Source organism: Mus musculus, chromosome 11 (genome assembly GCF_000001635.26).
Source record: "Mus musculus strain C57BL/6J chromosome 11, GRCm38.p6 C57BL/6J".
Taxonomy (NCBI): Eukaryota; Metazoa; Chordata; class Mammalia; order Rodentia; family Muridae; genus Mus; species Mus musculus.
The window spans coordinates 35709581-35730960 of NC_000077.6; positions in this window are offsets into that span (position 1 = coordinate 35709581).

The following is a 21380-nucleotide window of genomic DNA, read 5'->3' on the forward strand; positions in this document are numbered from 1 at the left end:
CACTGGAGCCCAGCAACTGGCTGCTCACACCAACCCCCTGGTCCTGCTCATCCATATTCCTTTCTCAAAGGTCTCAGGAAGGAATGTGTGAACCTTTCTGCTCTGAGGCTCCCCTGAGGAGCTTAGCTGCTCTGTGAGGACCCATGGTAGGCAAAACCTCCAAGAATAAAGAAGAGAAAGAGAAGAGAGAGGAGGGAAAGGGAAGAGAGGAAGGTGAGGAAGAAGGATTCGACGGATGTGGTAGAGAAGTTTATGTTTGAACAAGCCTGGGAATGAGCGTTGTATTCCGGGAGTCATTCCTTATGATAGGTCTGTTGAAAATGTTCATACTTAGATTTATGTCGTGCCCACTACAATGTACTCAGAGATCACTCCAGTGGCAACCCGTATATTTATCTATTTATAGCCTTATATTCATTTAATTCTCTAAACATAGCTCTACATAAAACCATGACTGATATAGCATTCATTGGCTTGAGATAAGTAAATATGTGTTTCTTAATGACAGTATCAGGAGAGTCTTGCAGAGGAGGGGTCCTGAGTTTGTCAGGTAAGGAGTTGATCAGCAGAGGAAATGACCCAGTAGAGTGGTGAAGGTCCTGGAATGTTTGATGAGCAGCCAGAGGCCTGTGGTCGGTGGCAGCAGCATAGGATGACCTCTGTATGAGCCCCAAGAAATGGAGAATGTGTAAAGGGCAGGATCCCCACAAAAATAATTTTTTTAAAGCCACGTAGCTAGGCCACAGAGACTTGGTGTAATTGGGGTAGCAAGAAGTACCAAGAAGGTCTGACTGTGGAATAGGAAGGGGGAGATAGAAGCTTGCCTGGATGAGAAAGCTGCCACTCAAAAGGGCCTGGGGCTCCGAGGGGCTCACTTTGTGGCTGGCACACATTACTCTCTCAAGGTGAATCTCAAAGTCTCTGTGATAGCTAGCTCAGGAATTCAGTCCTGGAAGAGTTGTCCTAGGATGTGCCCAATGTGCCCCCCCCCCCCCGCATTCCTCTAGTCCACCAATCCACAATCTTTTTTATATCATGGAGCCCCCCACCCCGACTCTGGGAGGGGTTACTGGGCTGTGAGCTTTCTCTCTGTGGCCACAGGGCCCCTGAGGCTTCCCTCTCCCATTTACCCCTTGTGCTCATTTCTGAATTCAAGTGCAGTCAGTCAAGGATGGGTTCTGTTGCCTCACAGCCTTCTCATCTCTGAAAGGCCTAACCTTTCAAAATGTCAAACACAAAAGCCATCAAGAAAATCATCCCCAAAATGAAGTTTCTCTAAAATTGAAATTTAGAAACTTTTTTCCTTGAAATGTATTCCAGATTCTAGGACCAGAAACATCCATACACAGGAAGGGTTTGGTCAATTTGCAATCTTAAACATATGGTTTAATGTTTGTGTGGGGTGTACACTTGTAGAAGAGTCCATCTGATCTATTACCCGCTGAGTAAGATCAGGAGACAAAGAGAAGACGCCTTCTGGTCTCACCAAAGGGGACCTCCAAATGGTTTATGAAATGCTATACCTAAAAGCTCTGTACAGAGTAAAGCCCTATACGATGTAAGATGTTAATGCTTTTGTCACTGACGTTACTGACGTGCCAAGCAGCCATTGTTAGAAGAAAGCTTTGCCTTTTCCATCTCATTTCAAGGGGTCAGATGCTTCAGAAAATGAGATGGGGGCTGGGGGAAGACCTCCCAGGATCAGCAGAAAAGAGAAGAGAAGCTCCCAGTGGGTCCTCAGGAATCCAGGAATAACCAGACTGGGATTGAACCAACCTTGCCTTTCCCAGAGGCAAAGCGACCCCCAGACAAGTGGCCACCCACTGCTTCAAAGATTCACAGGTTCCCCAGGTAGCAAAGTTGGAGGGACCCTTGGGGTCGCTGTGGGTCAGAAATGAAACTGTAACTGCCACAAGTCAAAGTCAGGCAGCAGAGTCAAACCGAAAGAGGGGGAGGGGTGCTCCAAGGGTCCATGCAGGCAGTTCCTCTTGCTATACCACAGTGGAGAGCCCGGCAGAGCAAAGCCTGAGACTGAACACATAGACAGACATGCATCCTCTGCCTTCCCGCAGCCATCTCCCAGGGCATGCATAGATGGGCCGGGAAGCTGGGACCATGGTCAGCTTTAGAGCCCCTCACCCACATTGTCAATGGGGAATTTAAACAGTGACATAGGAAACTCTGGGACAAAGGTGGTCAGAGATGAAAGCCAGTGGGACCAATTAAGACAGAACTGGCATTTGGCAAAGCTTATTTCTCTAACTCAATACGTTGTAATAAGAAAAGTGTTCTATAAAAGAGAGTAACAGTGTTACAATGCCGCTTCCTCATTATGGAATAAGTAATGTGTATTTCTTGCTCAACATTCTGCCATCTTCTAATGTTACTAAATAAATAGATGCATCACAGGGGAGCCCACTGTGCTCTTGTGAATGCATAAGTCAGCCTTACTCTGTAGTGTGTGTTTCATTTTTGCACCTGACTTGGATAACCTGCAGGGCAGAGCACTACCATTATGGAGTCTGGGTAAATCTGTGTGGAATTAGTTAGAAGAAACTAATTTCTTAGACCCTTAAGTAAGAATATGTATCCAGAGTTCCCATATACATTCCCTAAGCCCTACCAATATGGCTTATGCTCCCGCATCTGTGGGAGGTGTGGCCTGAATAGCCACAGATTTGAATGCCAAGGGCTATAGTGAAGGAACCCTCTCACATCAAGTGAGAGCCACATAAAAGGAGGATGCGCTCTCCAGGATAATCCATTCCTTCTTCTACTAGTTCTTTTGGTTTGTTTTTTGTTCTGTTCTGGAGTTCCTTGGTTGGTTGGTTTTTTGAGACAGGGATTCTCTGTGTACCCTTGGCTGTCCTGGAAGTTGCTCTATAGACCAGATGTGGTTCTGTTTTATGCTTCTTCCCTTGTGGTATCTAGGCACTGGCACAGCAGGAGAGGCCCTGCTGAAAAACTGTTTTTGTTTTTGTTTTGTTTTGTTTTGTTTAAAAAAAAAAAAAAGAGTCTACACTTCTTAGTTCTAAGGCAAATATGCTGATAGTTGTTTTTTCCTAAGAAAATTTTCAGCTATTGTGATTAATGTGTTTAGCAAATGACAAAGTGCTTTTTATCTTAAAATTGTAGCTAGAAAAAGTAAAATTCTTTGATTGGTATAAATTTATAAGATTCGTGTAACTGCTGCACACCAAGCAAGAAAGGATGGATTGGAGCTGAGTTCTGAGGCCCACATCTTCCCTTGATGTGCCCAGACTCCAGTGCACACTGCGTGGGAAAGGATAAAGCAAAGTCTAGAACAGGCGGCTCAGCAGGATTGAGGTCCAGCGGTGAATGCTGGGAAGGGGAGGGGGATGTCGGTCTCCTCCAGAGATCTCAGTGTTACAGCTCTTTAATGTTACAGCTCCTTCAAACAACGTTCCATGAAGCAGCTCTCTCAGATAGTATTCAAGACAGCTTATATGTATGCACCTTATTGGAGTGGGTGTGGGCTTTAAGACCCTCATCCTAGCTACCTGGAAGTTAGTCTTTTCCTGTTTGCCTTTGGAACAAGATGTAGAACTCTCAGCTCCTCCTGTACCGTGCTGCCTGGACACTGCCATGCTTCTCCCTTAATGATAATGAACTGAACCTTTGAATCTGTAAGCCAGCCCCAATTAAATGTCCTTATAAGAGTTGCCTTGGTCATGGTGTCTGTTTATAGAAGTAAAACCCTAGCTAAGATAAATAATATAAGATATCTTGGTGTAACTCTAACAAAACAAGGGAAACACCTGTATGACAAGAACTTCAAGCCTCTGAATAAAGAAATTGAGGAAGATATCAGAAGATGGAAAAAAGAAATCATCTTCAACAAATGGTGTTGGTCTAACTAGATGTCTGCCTTTAGAAGAATGCAAATAGATACATATCTGTCACCCTGCACAGAACTCAAGTTCAAGTGCATCAAAGACCTCAGCATAAAACTAGATACACTAAATCTTCTAGAACAGAAAGTGAGGAATAACCTTGGACTCACTGGTACAGGAGACAGCTTTCTGAACAGAACACTGATAGCTCAGACTTTAACATCAACGATTGATAAATGGGACCTCATGAAACTGAAAAGCTTCTGTACTGCAAAGGACACCATCAACAGAACAAAACAGTACCCTACAGATTGGGAAAGGATCTTCACCAATCCTACATCCAAACGGAGGACTAATATCCAAAATTTATAAAGAACTCAAGAAATTTGACACCAGCAATCCAAATCGCCCAATTTAAAAATGGGGTATTGAGCTAAACAGAATTCTCAACAGAGGAACATCAAATGGCCAAGAAGCACTTAAAGAAATGTTCAACATCCTTAACCATCAGGACAATGCAAATCAAAATGACCCTGAGATTCTACCTTATACCTGTCAGAATGGCTAAGATCAAAAACTCAAGTGATAGCACATGCTGATGAGGATGTGGAGCAAGGGGAACACTCCTCCATTGTTGGTGGGAGTGCAGACTTACAGAACCACTTTGTATGGTTTGTACCAATTTGGCAGTTTCCCAGGAAACTGGAAATAGTTCAAGACCCAGCTATTTTACTCCTGGGTTTATACCCAAAAGATGCTCTACTATACCACAGGGATACTTGTTCAACTATGTTCATAGCAGCTTTATTCATAATGGCCAGAAACTGGAAACAACCTAGATGTCCCTACACTGAAGAATGGAAAAAGAAAATGTGGTACATCTATACAATGGAATACTACTCGGCTATTAAAAAACAAAGACATCATGAATTTTGCAGGCAAATGGATGGAACTTGAGAATATCATCCTGAGGGAGGTAACCCAGAGGCAGAAAAGGCACATATGGTATGTACTCACTTTATAAGTGGACGTTGGCTATAAAGTACAGGATAACCATGCTACAACCCACAGACCCAAAGAAACTGGATAATAAAGAGATCCCACGAATCTTATTCAGAAGGGGAAACTAAATAGACATCAGAGATGGATGGAGAAAGGGAACTGGATGGGGGAGGAGGTTAGGATGGTAATAGGGATGATCAGGTGTGAGGAAGAGGGCAAGAGAGGGCTAGGGGTAAGAATGGAGATTGGGGTGGGGGTGGGGAATCTCTGATGGCTAGCTGGAGGCCTGGGATGGAAGAAGATACAGGGAATCTAAGGGTGTGACTCTAGCTGAGATTCCCACCAGAGGGCCATACAGAAATTGAAGTGGTGACCTCCTGTAGCCAGGTAGGACTTTCAGAGGAGGGAGGGGATCATCAACCCACCCACAAAACCTTCAACCCAAACTTTGTCTCGCCTACAAAATGTGCAGGGATAAAGATGGAGCAGAGATTGAAGGGAACAGCCAACCAATAACTGCCCCAACTTGAGATCCACCCTGTCTTAGTTAGGGTGAACAGACACCATGACCAAGACAAGTCTTATAAAGACAATATTTAATTGGGGCTGGCTTACAGGTTCAGAGGTTTAGTACAGTATCACAAAGGTGGGAGCATGGCGGCATCTAGGCAGGCATGTGCAGGCAGAGCTGAGAGTTCTATATCGTCATCTGAAGGCTGTTAGCAAAGGACTTGCTTCCAGGCAGCAAGGATGAGGGTCTTAAAGCCCACACCCACAATGACACACCTACTCCAACAGGGCCACAGCTTCTAATAGTGCCACTCCCTGAGCTGAGCATACACAAACACACCCCATGTGAGAGAGACAACCCTGACACTATTAATGATACTCTGCTATGCTTGCAGATAGGAACCCCTAGTGTAACTGTCTGCTGAAGGTTTCATCCAGCAGTGGATGGAGACAGATGCAGAGACCCACAGGCTGAGCTCAAGGGGTCTTGTGAAAGAGTGGGGGATAGAAGTGAGCAAGTCAGAGGGGTCAAGAACACTACAAGAAGATGCACAGAGTCAACTAACCTGAGACCATGGGGGCTCACAGAGCTTGGGCCACCAACCAGGGAGCATGCAGGAACTGGACCTAAATCCCCTACATATTTGTAGCAAATATGCAGCTTGGTCTTCATGTGGGTCCCCTAACACATGGTGAGGGGGTTGTCTCTGACTCTGTTTCCTGCCATTGGATCCCCTTCCCCTAGCTGGACTGCCTGGTTGGGCCTCAGTGGGAGAGAATGGTGTGCCTAGTCCTTCTGGGACTAGATGCCCCAGGGTAGGGTGGTACCCAAAATAAAGGGGTATACCACCACCACCCAGCTCCTGTATTTGTTCTTTCACCAAGCATTTAATGAGCATATATTACATGCCAGCCACTCTAAGCAATAGGGCTCCAAAGATAGTTACCTGAAGAACGTTATGTGTGTCTTGGGGCAACCTCACTCTAGTGACCTGGCTTTGGAAGTGGTTTCATGTTCCCAACCCTTTTGATGCTGGCTGGCAGGACAGAAGAGCAGCAAGTAGAAGGTTGCCTGGCTACAGGCAAGAAGATGCATTCACAGAATGAAGAGAGGAAGTGCTACAGCCAACAGTGCGCATGCTCTCCATCGCATACGCATGCACATACCATTCATGTACACCTACCTCACATCTCTATTCACATCCTTTCATCCTGCACACTCCATCTGTCCTAGCTGGGTTTCTCTTGCTGTAATAGAACACCACAACCAAGGCAACTTACAGGATAGTTTATCTGGGGCTAATGGTTCCAGAGGGTTAGGATCCATAACGGAGGGACAGCAGGCTGCAGATATGGCAGTGGGCGCTGAAAGCTGAGAGATGAGGATGCACATCTTAAAACTGAGAGCAGGGGAGGGGAAAGAGAGGACACACTCAAAGGGGCGAAAGCCTTTAGACTCTAAGGCCTGCCCTCAGTGACGTTCTTCCTCCAGCAAGGCCACACCTCCTAAGCCTTCCCATCCATACAGCACCAACCGGAGAATTCAAATGCCTGAGACTATAGGGGACATTTATCATTCACACTACCACACTGTCTAACCAGTGAGGGAGAGACCTGAATCACAGAGCTAGAAGTGGCAGAGAGGTGGCCTGATCAGGAGCCCTCCGATGTCCTATCCATTGTAGCATCCTGATTTGCATGTAGCAAACCCCTGGTGGATGTCTGTGATTGGATGATTTCCTGCACAGATTATCTTGAGCAAGGTGCTGGGGCCCATCAGATTATGGAAAGAGGACCACACTAATCAATCAAGAGACTGAAACCATCCCCCTTATCCTGGAGCAAAGTTGTGCTGGCTAGATTTATGTTAACACAAGCTGGAGTCATCCGAGAGGAGGGAACCTTAATTGAGAAAATGCCTCCCTAAGCTCAGGCTAGTAAGCAAGCCTGAAGGGTGTTTTCTTAGTGATTGAGGGGAGAGAGCCAAGTCCATTGTGGGTGGGGACACTCCTGGACAGGTGGTGCAGTACTGAGCTCTATAAGAAAGCAGGCTGAGCAAGCTATGAGGAGCAATCTAGTAAGCAGCATTCCTCCATGGCCTCTGCATCCACTCCTGCCTCCAGGTTCCTGCCCTGTTTAAGTTCCTGTCCTGACTTCCTTCAGTGTTGAACTATAATGTAGAAGTGTAAGCCAGGCAAACCCTTCTCTCCCCAACTACTCTTTGGTCATGGTATTTCATTACAGCAATATTAAGTCTAATCAATAAAAGGTTAACATCACGTATTCCCTAGTTAGTACAACTACTAGGGAATAATGGAAACAGCTCCCTTGTCCAGTGACTGTCCCAAGCCCATCATTCTTCATATTCATCTGCGTCCTCAAATGCACTGAAAGGTGAGAGTTGTTCCTCTGTGTTTCAAAGATCTGAAATCTTAGTAAATATGGCCCCAGCCATATTTCAATGGGTAGAAAGCTGCAGAGCTGGGAGTCTGACCTGAGTCTGACTTTAAAAGAGCTCACCCTTCTAAGCCACCATGTTGTCCTGCCTTCACGTATGAGAACCACAAGAAGTAGGCTGGGTTTTCCCTGGATGGAAGAGGAGATGCAGGACCTCCTTCTCAACTGCAGAAGGAGATACAATGCACAGAACCCAAGGCCAGTGGCCTGAGTCTCACACGGGGACAGATCCCAGCCCATGTCATTCAGGCACAAGGAGTGAAGCTGGCTCTTCTCCTGCAACCTCATCATCCATCTGCATCTTGGGGACAAAGTGCACATGGCATGGTGCAGAATAACCAGCCCTGGTATCTAAAACCTCAAGGCCACAGGTAATGGACCTCTTGATTGAGGAGTTCATTTTTCATATCCCATTTTATCTCCACCCAGAAATTAGGCCACAAGCCACTGCTAAGGTACTTTGCTTTTGCTTTAAGGCTGGAAGCTACAGCCTGGGGTTAGCACCTCAAAGTGACACTGTGAGAGGCTAGAGAAAGCAGCCTGCTAGAATTGCATGGTTCTAAGGTGAAGTGTCCGGGAGAAAGGGGAGGAGGACTTGTCTCTGCCCTTAGTTCTCAGTACCTGTATGACTCTCAGAGAGTGTGTTCATGTGGTTAAAAAAAAAATCAATAAGAGGTTATGACAGAGAATGCCTATGTGTATATGCACTAGGAGCAATCATCTGGCTTACCTTTCACCATTTGTTACTAGCTTGCAGGGTCATGGAAAAGTTTAAGACTATAACTAAGCCGTCCTTGAAATTTTGTTTAGATAAACCCAGTCAATATCTTATCTCCTGTTTTTACACCTGGGGTCCTGTGGTGTATATCTTCTTTATGACCTTTGGTTAATGGTTTCTGTAACCCCTTGGAATACACCCTAAGTTTTAGAAGTCTGCTGTTATCTCAGAATTAATTAAGCAGTCCTGCTATAAAAGGGACTCAGATGTCTCTGTGTTACCATTCTGAACAATGGTAACCCTTGCATGCTAGCTGTTTCTGCAGAATTAGTGCTCTGTCTTTGCATGATATCTGAGTCTGGGGTCTTCCTTCAGCAGTCTTCTTTCAGACCCTTACACTGATAAATGCAGCTGTGGAGTGGAGGTGAAGTGAGTAGTAACTTCTGGGTCTCCTTCCCTAAGTTCAGTTCATCCCCATCTGGAAACTTTTTGACTGGTTGTCCCTCCTTCCTTCATCTGTCCTGCAAAACAGAGTTTGGAAATGCCTGGAGCACTTGCATGACTGCCAAACTACAAGAACAGGAGATAACAGCCAGGGCTATACAGAAAAACCCTGCCTCGAAAAACAAAATAAAACAAAAGAAAACAAAACAACAAAAAAAAGGAGATAAGACCAAAAGGTTGCAAAACAGATCAAAAGAGGCCAGACAAAATCGCCAGGCATTACACGATTTCAATTATATGCAATATACTGAAAAAACAAGTTTACAGAGATTAAGCACCGAAAATATTTTGCAATAGGACAGGTCATGACCACACAAGATTGTGAGAGCTTAATTTCAGATGAGTGGGGTAGGGTATCTCAGTGGTAGAACACTTGCCAGTGTGTGTCAAGTGTCACAGTTGATCCCTAGCTAGCACTAAAGAAGGGGTAAAAAGGTTAATATTATGTTGTGAATGGCTGGGAGCAGACCAATTGATCCATAGCTTTCTCAGAGGTCCTGATGAAAAGATAAGGAGAATGGTAGTTCTTGTTCTAGCCTAGGGGCAGAGCTGGCAAGGTTCAATGGATCCTGGGTCTGGAATTAAGATCTCAGTTCCTAGAAACTTGGCTTCCCCTTAAAGGCTGTAGTTATCCATCCTAGGGCTGAGGTATTCTGTGTTCTTTTTGCCAACATTGTCTGATTTCTGCTGACCTTGGTCACACCACACCACACATACACACAGGCACACACACACACACACACACACACACACACACACACACACACTGGCAAATAGGATCTAAGTTGCTGATGCTGTACTTTTCTTTTTTTTTTTCTTTTTTTTTTTTTTTTTTTTTTTTTTTTTTTGCCAGAGATTCTCTGTGTAGCTCTGACTTTCCTAGAACTAACTCTTTAGACCAGGCTGACCTTGAACTCATAGCAATCCACCTGCCTCCATGCCTCCACCTCCTGAGTGCTGGGATTAAAGGTATGCACTACAAACTTTTAATAAACTTACTTGGCATAAGTCATCAGCTTATACACAACCCCCACCCCCAGTCCCAGCTATTGCTTTGGTCTTCCTCATTTCTCTTTTTTTTTTCCAGAGCTGAGGACCGAACCCAGGGCCTTGCGCTTGCTAGGCAAGCGCTCTACCACTGAGCTAAATCCCCAACCTCCTTCCTCATTTCTCATCCCCGTTCCTCCCACTATTTATCTCACCAATTGGGACCCTTATTCCTATGGGTTCAAGGCAATGAACCCTATCTTAATTATTTTTACAAAGGTGGGAGGAGCCACAAGGAAGGAAGTCCTATGTCAGCTGGAGCTAGCTGAGAGCTCAGGACAGAACAATTCTACTCTACAATGATGAGTCCCTTGCCCCCCACCCCCAAAGCTTAGACAGAATTTCCCATGGCACTTCAGCTCAGAAGTTAATCCCCGAACCGTAAAGAAAAGACATTCTGCCTTTTCAATACATTGACTCAATCTTGGGCTTTTCTTCTCTAGTCCATTTGTTTTGAGACAGGATCTGACCTATGTAGCCCTGGCTGGCCTTGAACTCACAGAGATCTACCTGTCTCTGCTTCTGCCTCTGCCTCTCAAGTCCAGGAGCTAGGGGTATATGCCATCACACCTAGCCAGATCAAGGATTTAAAGAGGGAAGTCCTGCATACTTCAAGAAAAAGAAGTAACCAACGTGCAAAGAAACAGAACAGTGAATAAATATCTCTTAAATGTAGTATTCTTCAGGACTCAAGCTCAGGCAGGAGGATTGCCACAAGTTTGAAGCAAACATGGGCTATATAATGAGTATCAGGTCACACTGGGATGCAAAACAAGACCCTATCTCCAAGAGTAAAAACTAAAATAAAAGCCCAACAGTTTTGGATTCTCAGCCTATTGTTCGGTGGTACAGAAGTATACTCTGCCCTTTTAGAATTTATGAGGAATTCTTGTAGAGAGCATCAACCTGCTACAGAACAAAGACCTACTCCTGCATCCTCACCCTCTGCTAATGCCTTTTCCAGAGTCACAGCTCAATTCTAGTTCTCCCAGGATGCCTGTCCCTTACATCCCATGGATGTCACCTTCTATGATGCCAGCTGCCAGATTATTCCAATACTCCAGTGAGCCATCTTGTCTATCTCCTTCTTGTCTTTTGGAAAGTCTTCTCCCTTCCACCAGCCCACTATTCTGTTCTCCTTAGACACATAGGAATACTTGGTGAGCCCTGTACCATACGTATCATAAGAATGAGGTGGAGCCAGAGCTCTTCAACAACCAGCTTGCTTTTCTTAGACTCTCACTGAGTCCCCCTCCTGCCCCACAGGTATTGGGAACACCTCGAGGTGAAAGCGCACACTGTAGCAGAGACTTCACCTCTGCTTTCAGGTCTAGTTGTGGCACAGAAAAAGAGCTGTGGATTTGTTCCCCTTCTACATCCCACCAACAAAACAAGCCTACCTGTTCTCTGCTCTTGTCATCTCTGAAATGGAATTCAGAGCAGTCTCCTGTCCACAGCTAACTTAAAGAGACTTTCAAGTAGAAAAATGAATGCATTCCTATCCAGCAGAGTATCCCAGCCTTTTCAGTAGAGGGAAGGTGTGAATAGAAACTGTGACACAGAAGTGTGCCCCTGCACCTATTATCCCAGCACTAAGGAGGCAAAGGCAGGCAGATCTCTGTGAGTTCCAGGTCAGCCTGGTCTACATGTCCAATTCCGCCCAGCAGGGCTACATAGAGAGAACCTGTCTTTAAAAAAAAGAAGAAGGAAAAGAAAAAGAAAAGAAGAGAAAAGAAGAGAAATGTGCCACTGTGTCCCAGGCTGACACTGAGACACAGGCTGGAAGATCAACATCTTCCCTTTTACATCATCAAGATTCCCTGATCTCTATAGAAAAGAAACCTCCGTGAAGAAGTTAGTTTGGGTCAGAGATGGAATTATTCATTTCCAGATGCAAGGCACCCATTCATCAGAGATCAAATCGATGGGGTTGCCTGACCTTGAGTTTTGAGCCTCTAAAACTGTAAACTAAACAGACCTCTTTCCTTTGTTAAAAGAGAAGTTAGCTGGGTGGTGGTGATGGCGCACACCCTTAATCCCAGCTCCCAGAGGGCAAAGTGAGTTCGAGGCCAGCCTGGGCTACAGGATGAGTTCCAGGACAGCCAGGGCTGCACAGAGAAACCCTGACTTGGAACTCTACTCCAACCCCCCCCCCCCACCCTGCAAAAAAAAAGTTAATTTGGAGAAGTTTAAAAAAAAAAAAAAAGACAAGAGTGTATGAAAATGAATGAAAAGCCAGCAAAACTTGAAAACAATATGTTAAGTGAGAGAAGCTCAACGCAAAAAGTCACATGATTCCCTTGCTATGAAATGTCCACAACAGGAACATGGCCACTGAAACAGAAAATAGAGTCATCATCCCCAGGGACAGAGAACAGCTGTTGAGCAGGTACGACACATCTTCTCAGGACAATGCGTGTGCTCCAGCGTCGTGTGGTAATGGTGGCTTCACAGCACTGTAACTGTCCCATGAGTCACTGCTTCACGTGCCTTATATACCTCTAAGATTCACTCAATATTGTCTAAATTTTGATTCAAAACCCTAGCTATGTAGGGATTGTTAAGCTCCATAGTAAGACTATGTCAAACAAAACCTAACAAAGGGAGAGAGGAGACAGAAGAAATAGGGAGGGAGGGGAGTAGCTATGACAACAAACAAGCAAGCACAAGAATATTTATAGGATTTGGTTTTAGAACCAAACCTGAGCTTAGTCCACATGTCCATCACAGAGTTGGATAATTAAACTGCAGTGTGTTTACCACAATGGAGGGTAACAATAAGAAGAGAGAAGAAGCAGCTACGTGCCGCAGCATCCATGTGTTCTGTGAACACGCTGTTGAGCTAAAGAAGGCAAACCCCGAACTAGTACAAACTCTCGGTTCTATTTCTATCAAATCAGAGAATAGGCAAAAATAACTGAGTGCAAAACAGTCAAAATAACGACTCTCTCAGAGGCAAAGTGTGGGTAGGAAGTAGACAAGGGAAGCCTTTGGCACATCTGATATGGTGTATGTGTTTATGAAATGACATTTTATGTTTCGTTTTTTGGTTAGGAGAGTCTGTCTGTACACCATGTGCATGCAGTATCAGCAAAGGCCAGAAGAGGGTGTCAGGTCACTTGGGACTGGAGCTTCAGACAGTTGTAAGACACCATATAGGAGCTGGAAATTAAACCCAGGTCCTCTGGAAGAGCATCCAGTGCTCTTCACCACTGAAGTAATATATATCTTGAGGTAGGTGGCAATTAAATGAGAGTGTGTATATATTAAAAATTCATCAAGCCCTGCACTTAGAACTTGGGTACTTTACTGAGTGTATGTTATACCTCAATGCAACAATAGTTAAAATTATGAATGTTTAGGCTATCCCAAGCAATATGTCAACTATGATGTCTCAAGTTCCTTAAGATAAGATTTGGAACTCTAACATGAATATTTCCCATAGCAATACTTCTATATGATTCAGGCTGACAATCATTGTTTGAAAATTGTTAGTGCTGGTTCCAGCTCACTGAGTGAGTTCCAACGGCCTCTAGCAAGTCCTTAGGAGCTCTTTAAAAACCAGAGCTGGGAACTGTAGGGAGCCCTGGAGGCTTTCAAGAGAAGAGTGTGAACAGGCCAGTGCTTTAAAAGGTTTCTCTGAAGTAGTAGATCGAGGTGTGAGCCTGGAGCCAGGTGATCAGGAAAAGGGGGTCATTAGCCTTGGAGAAGATTCTAGATGTCAGGGTTAGAGCCAGAGCCTTAAGAGGGGAGATTTTGTCTATCCCCTTTGGGCCTCTGAATTGTCATTCTTCATCAGACCCACATGAGTCAGCCCCAGTGATTCTACAGAGCTTGGTATCCTCACCGAGAGCCAGAGGAGAGGAAGTCCGCTCTCCTTCCCATTGGCATGGTGGGGGGAGAAACCTTCCTTCCCAGACTCTTCCTAACATGCAGTGTTTGCTTCAGGACATTCTTAGAGATTAGGGCCTAGGAAAGAGCCAATAGGAAAGCAATAGGAGAGAGAAATCTGCAGCATGCCCGTTCCTCCGTGGCACCACGAAGTCCCTTTATTTACATGGCATCTCAGATCTTTTATTAATAATAATAATTTTATTTTTATTATCAATCCAATTTAACTCAGCATATAAAGTAGTGAGTTTTGTTGCAGAATTTTCATTAGCTGTTAAGCTAGGCAAGATTCATTTCTTAAAGCTCTGCAGAGCTGGGAATGAACCAGCTCTGTCTGATGAAAGCCCCAAGCTCTTTCACAATAAGAGGTCTTAGAATGCAAGTGCACCAGCCTTGGATTCAGATGCTGGCCTGGTTCATGCCTGTCTCCATGGGCGTGGTGAACTTGTCCAGAGTGACACCTCCAAGCGGCGGCCTGCTGTCTGGTCGGTACTAGGAGTTCATACACTGTACTTGGAGTGTAGTAATTTATGACTGTTTCTCCACAACGCCCATACTTTTCTCAGCCAGGCTGGACCACAGCACCAGGGCCTGGCACTGGTTGAGTTGGGCAATTGCTCTCTTACTCCATCTCTCTGGCCAGGATACCAAGCTACAGAACTGTTGCTTGCAGGCATCTGGAGTTGGGGTGGCTAACATGGGATGACATGGGGACTGGGGGACAGGAGAGGAAAAGTCTAGCAGGCCATGTCCCTACAGACTTGGCTCAGGATATCTCAAGCAGCCATCCCCTGAACTTCCACAAAAAGATAGGTAGAAGTTTCTGGAAGGTCTTAGCCATTACCTAAGTATCATGTCTCTTTGCTGTCACCCCAACGGAGAATTCTGGAAGTAGTAAAGGATACTAGCTGGAACTCTGAGGTTGTTCACAGCTGGACCCTTGGAAGGAAGATTCTGAGGAATCACACACATCCCAAGCAGTCCCTAATTCCCATCGCTTCTCTGTGACCTTCCAGACCACTGCTCTCTCTCCCCCTTCCCTACTGCCTCTCCCTCACACCAGCCATCCCAATTTCTATGGTCTTAGCTCTCAGACCAAGGTCAGCCTTATGCTTTCAGACAGCTTTAGCATAATGCCAGATGAGTCCCAGACCTCCAGAAACTTCCACTTCAACCCTCACTCGAGAAGGAGGGAGAAGGGGGGTCAACTGAAGTATATTTGTGTTGGTGCTAAACACAGCTCTTGCCTCAAAGGGAATGCGGGGTAGGTTATTCTCACGTGAGCAAATGTGGTCTAGGAACATGGATTTAGGATACATTGCACAATACAACAACAAATTAAATATTTTTTTCAAGTACAGTGGCAGGGATATCAGCTAGGTAGACTGTAACAAAAGGGGGAGGTCTCTCCTATAGGTATCAAATGCTATATGATGACATTCTTAGATTTGGGGTTGGGAGTACAAAGTTAATATATTCCAGAGGTTTTACCACATAGGTGAGTGAATGTTTGGTCAGTGATAGAAGGTGGGTCCTAAATGGCTATTAGGGTACTAAAGGTAGCTTGAAATAACTTTGGCTGTGAATCTGAAACACTACGACTTGCTTCCCTGGTTGGAGTAACCTGTGGCTTCCCAGGGAGTACCTGCTGGAGCTAGGAGCTGAGATAAAGCAATGGGGGAGGGGGAGGGGGAGGGGGAGGGGGAGGGGGAGGGGGAGGGGGACTAAGTGAGGCTTTAGCAGGTGTAATACTACAGAGCTGGGGATTAACTGGGAGTTTGGATTTGGAGGAGCAGAAGGTGAAGGTCTGTAGTTAGCCTACTTGGTTTTCTGGTTGAAGTAGCCAGTGAGTTCCCAGGGGTTGCCTGCTGAAGTGGAGAGCTGCATAAAGCAGTAAGTGGGGGGAATGTTATGGGTAGCCTATCAGAGATGATCACTCAGACACAGTTTATAGACAAATGAAAGTCTTTGTGACAGCAGGCTGGGACTACACCCAGGTATTTGGGGACCTAGGCATCGCCCCAAGTGTCCAGAACACAGGGGTTTTTTTATTTTGTTTTTGTTTTTAAGGCAAAAACCACATCCTGGCATTTCGGTCAGCAGCTTGGGGGTGGGAGTGTGGCTTTGCATAAGCAAACAATTTGACAGAAGCTAAAATAAGTGGTTAACTGGACGGGGAGGTTTGCACACGGAGGTAATTTAACAGAAGCTAAAATAATCTAGCTAGGACATCCTGACCTTGGATTCTTAGAATAGAGATGGGTAATTTTTTCCATGAGCTTCTCTATCAAAGAGATAAAATTATAGTTAAATCTAAAAAGAATACAAGATGGAGGAACCGCTGACCTTTCTTGCCCTGGAGGGAGATTAGGGGGGAAGACCTGTGGGATCCACTAGAGATGGGGGTAGGGGAGAGAGGGGAGGCTTCAGCAGGTGTTCCACTGCAAACCTCATGATGAGTCTCAGGGATTGGAGCTGAAGGAGCGGAGGGAGATGTGAAGATCTGCACCCAGCCTACCAGCTTCTCTGGCAGGAATCATAGATATTTTTTATAAAGAAATAAAAAGGGAAAATAGATGTGTAGAGTGTCTTAGGTTACTATTGCTGTGATGAAACACCATGACCAAAAGCAACTTAGGGAGGAAAGGGTTCACTTCACTCACTGTTCTGTGTAACAGTTCACCAAAAGCAGCAAAGACAGGAACTCGCACAGGGCAGGAACCTGGAGGCAGGAACTGACGCAGAGGTCATGGAGGGGTGCTGCTTACTGGCTTGCTCCACATGGCCTAATCAGACTGTTTTCCTATAAAACCCAAGACCACCAGCCCAGGGATGGCACCATCCACAATGGGCTGGACTCTCCCCCATCAATCACTAATTTTAAAAATGCCCGACTTATGGACGCATTTTCTCGATTGAGGTTCCCTCCTCTCAGATGACTTTAGTTTGTGCCAAGTTGGCACACAACTATGCAGCACAGAGGGCGAGAGCCTATTAGGTTCTTATTAAAGCAAAGTGCTGAAGGCATTCTGATTCCTGCTAAAAGTAAGCCTAGCCTGGCTCCTCATTCTGGCAGCCGGGTTTTTCTGCTTTGAGATTTCATCTAAACAGAAGCACATTTTTCACGAGCATGCTATGCCAGAAACATAGACGGGCTTGTGCCTTTCTGAAATGTCAGTCTTTACTAATAACAATTCACTCACTAGCTATAATGACTGCAATTTGCCAAGCAGTCCCAACGTCCCTTTGACAGCTGGCCATTGAGAGCACAGGTTGCATCAGCAGGTTCCTTTATTCTGATCTTAATGACTAATATTCATGTTACAGAATGGTGAGAGAAGTTTTACAGAGGCTGCAGGGTTTGAAGAGTTTAAAGGGTCATGCTAGAGTCAGGGAGCTGATACAGCAAAGATATCAGAGGTCTGATACAAAGGGACCACAGGTGTCTGGTGTTGATTAGGCAGTCCTAGAGGAGTCTGCTGGAGGAATGCAGATCTAATTGAGGCACAGGACTTTCTGGACCATGAAAGTGACAAGCAGAATCTAATGGTAGCCTAGAGTTTTCCCCTATTGGTTGTTTGACACATACTGGTTGGTCAGATGACATGTTGGTGTGGCATCACCATCATGGTACTAGATGTCCTTCAGGTAAGGTGCGGCACACTTCTTCTGTCTGTTTGGTGAGTTTGATGAGCTCATATGGTTCTAAGATGCCCACGTGCTCACACATTCTATGCTGCTCAATCTTGGTTGTCAATTTGTCAGGATTTAGAATCTCCAAGGAAACAGATCTCTGAGCATACCTTTGAGGGCTTATCTAGATCCGTTTAACTGAGTCGGGAAGACCCGTTCTAAATGTGGTCAGTACCACTCCAAGCCTGGGATCTTGAGATAAATAAAAATGAAGCTAGAAAGCTGAGTGTGTCCCTCTACCAGGACAGACTAAGTATGTCCTAATACGTAAAAACTCTTCAATTTTTTTTTTTTGTCTCCTTGGCCGGATTTCTCCACCTTAATATTGACAATGTAACCTAGATGTCGTTACCCACGCATGGCAGGCATATGGATTCTCTTTGACATGACCACTGCCATCTTGTATCATAACCACTGTGACTGCCCAGAGTCCCTGATTAGCTTTTCCAATATAGTTTTCCAGCCGAATATGAAAAGAAGAAAATATTAGAGTGTCCTGTGTAGCTTTACAACTGGCCCTTGGCTCCAAAAAATTGGGTTTGGGGAGGAGAGGGTGAACAGAGGTGGGTGGAAGGGGGGTTGGTGGGAATGGGTGAAGGAAGTGGGGGGAGGTGAGTGGGTGTGTTTGCAGATGCACATGTGCCCTGACATACTTGTGGGGGTCAGAGGATAACTCTCAGGAGTCAGTTCTTTCTGCTGCCTTGTGATATCCAGGATTGGACTCAAATTGTCAGGCCCATGGTCCTAGCACCTTATTTGCTGACCCATCTCACTGACCCAATGCCTGACTTTTTGCTATTAGGTTATAGCAAACTAGGTACACTCAAGCCTGGATAAAGTTGATTTGTGTCCTGACCACTTGACAAGACCCAGTCTTTGGAACACAAATCATCCTATTTCTACCCAGAAGCATACTTGAGTTACCAAGTCCCCACCCCGTAAGGTGCACTCCATGAAACCCCTAGTCTGGCTTGCTTTTCCTTCATCTCGAGACACACTGGGGCCAGTTCCCACATATCAGGACCTACTTGTTTAAAAACAGTAGACTTGGGGTTGGAGAGATGGCTTAGTGGTTAGGAATACTGGCTGCTCTTCCAGAGGTTCTGAGTTCAATTCCCAGACCATCTAGAAAAGGATCTGATGCCATCTTCTGGCATATATGTGTACCTGCAGCAGAGCACTCATATACACAAAATATATAATTTTTTTTTAAAGAATGGTAAAGTGTTTATCAGCATCTTAACTCCTGCCAAGTAGGTGCCAATGGAAATTCTTCCTACTCATTAGTTGGCATAGCCACAAAAACCTCTAGACATTAGCAAATGCCTCCTGGGTAGAAATCATCCACACTTTAAGCTCTCGTGTAAAGTTCTATGACTACATCAATGTCCTACTGTTGATATTTATGTTGTTCTCAATTTGAGGCTGTTGTGAGTAACGCAATAATATGAAAAGAAACAGTATTTTCAAGTTTCAAAGGGAAAAAAAAACACCAACCCAAGGGAGGGAAGGAGAGGGGATAAAACTGAGGTATATATCTAAACTTCCTCCTTAAAAAATACTTTGGTGGGTGATATTCTAGCAAAAAGAGAAATGTATGGGAACACCAAAGATAAGTGGCGAACCAATATAAGAAAATAGCACAGCAGAGTACACTATTATCTAAAATATAAGGACAGCCAGGCCCGTTGCTCAAGCCTGTGAACCCAGTTCCTCAGTGGGGGCACTGAAGCAGCGGGATCACAAATCCAAAGCCTGACTGAGATACAGAATGAGTTCAAGATAATAATGGGATTATGCCTCGAAGTTGAGGGGGAGAAGGAATAAGAAAAAGAAAAGGAGGGTGGAGTAGATATTGCCTAGCACCCATAGAGCTTTAGGTTCAATCCCAGAACCATAGTTTATCAAGCAATTAATTAATTAAAATGATTAGCACAAAAGACTTCTGGGTATAGTGGACGAGGTTGCCCTGACATCAACTTTGAGACCTGGTAAATTGCACAAACTTTCTTCTAAGCATGTGAAAGGGGCATGGAAGCAATCCCGACTGGAGCCGACTGAACAGGCTGACACTGAGACAAGGGGAGAGTTGAGGCTGGCAGCAGGGTTCTCTCCTGGGTGTTTAAGAAATATGACCATGGGCCGAGTGCTGGAACATTGCCCAGACAGACACACACTGCACTGTAGGAGAGAGAGAAATCACTCATTTTCTATGATTGCCCTGGGCTGAAGGGACAAGATCAAGAATGCAAGGAGAGTCAAAACTGCCTGCTCTTCTTTGATAGATGCTTGCAGAGTTTACAGACGTCCAAAGGGCTCAGCTAGGAGCCCTTTAGAGTCAGAATCCAGTGAAGATACTAGGGCCAAACAGTTCTGAGGGTGAGGTGGGGCTCCAGAAACTCATTACAATTAAAAAGATGTTTAGCTTTCCCTTGAGCATCCATCCATCTGCCTTTCGAAGGTAATACTGGATAAATGTGAAAGGACTAAGATTAGGACTGAGGCTCAGTGGGCAGAAGAGCTTGCCTTGAAAGTCTGAGGAATTCAGATCCCTAGCAGCCATGTAAATGGGGCAGGGGGTGGGGCAGCAAGGTGCATGCCTGTAATCACAGCATGTGGGAGCAGAGACGGGGGAATCCACAGAACAATCTAGCTAGCTAGAATAGACAAATCTTTCATACACACATCCATGCACATCCATGCAGGTGTACCAACATACATGTGAACATATGTATACATATATACAAAAGTGAAGGACCGAAGTCATACAAGCACATTACCAACTGTGGGACTATGGGCTACACACAGACAGCCTGGTCCCACCTTGCTCTCTCCCTCTTACTCTCCCTCTCTTACTTTCTTAAACTTTTATTTTCCTTACTCTCTCTCTTTCTGTCTTCACCTTTCTTACTCTCTAACTCTCTCTCTTTCCCTTCCCCCTTCTCTCCTCCTGCCCATGGCCAGTGTCTCTCTCTCTCTTTCTACTTTCTCTCTTTCCCCCTGCCTTTCTACCATAAAGCTCTAAAGCCATTGACTATCTCTGTTCATCAAGGCCCGCTGTGCTTGGACGATGGAAAAGGCTTTCTTCTAATGAGCTGCTCCTAACCTCCCATCAGAAGGCCTTCCTGTGCTCCAGCCACAGACTGGACCAAAGACTCACGCCTGCGTGGGAACCACCCAGCTCCCCTTCTCCCCCTGACCTCTCTTCCTTTCCTCTCTGGGGCCAAGTGTCTCCCTGGGGTCGCTATTCTGTTCTCAGCTCCTCTGCCATATCCAGCATGGGATGCCAGAGACTGAGAACCTGGTACGGGGGCTGCCCCTTGTCCAACCCCTGCCATGTGGGGTCAGTGGCTTCACACAGGCAGATGCCCACCCAGGGCCATGTGGAAAGCATCTGGCAGTCCTCCCGAATCCACCTGCCCAGAGCACAGGAACTCTGGCTGGACATGGGCTCTCTCTCCCTCCCCACTCTTCCCCTACACCCACAGCCCAGCACCCAACCACCATGGACACAAGTCAAACCCACAGCAAGCAGCAATATTGAAACCTCTTGGGTATTTAAAAGTTAAGTGATGGCTTTCTAAATGACTTAGAGGCCAAAGAAGGAAATGAGATGTTAGGAAATATGCAGTGCCTAATTCAAAGATCCAGCTACCACGTATGGGGTCCAGCTGATGTGGAGGACAATGAACAGTTGTAAATGC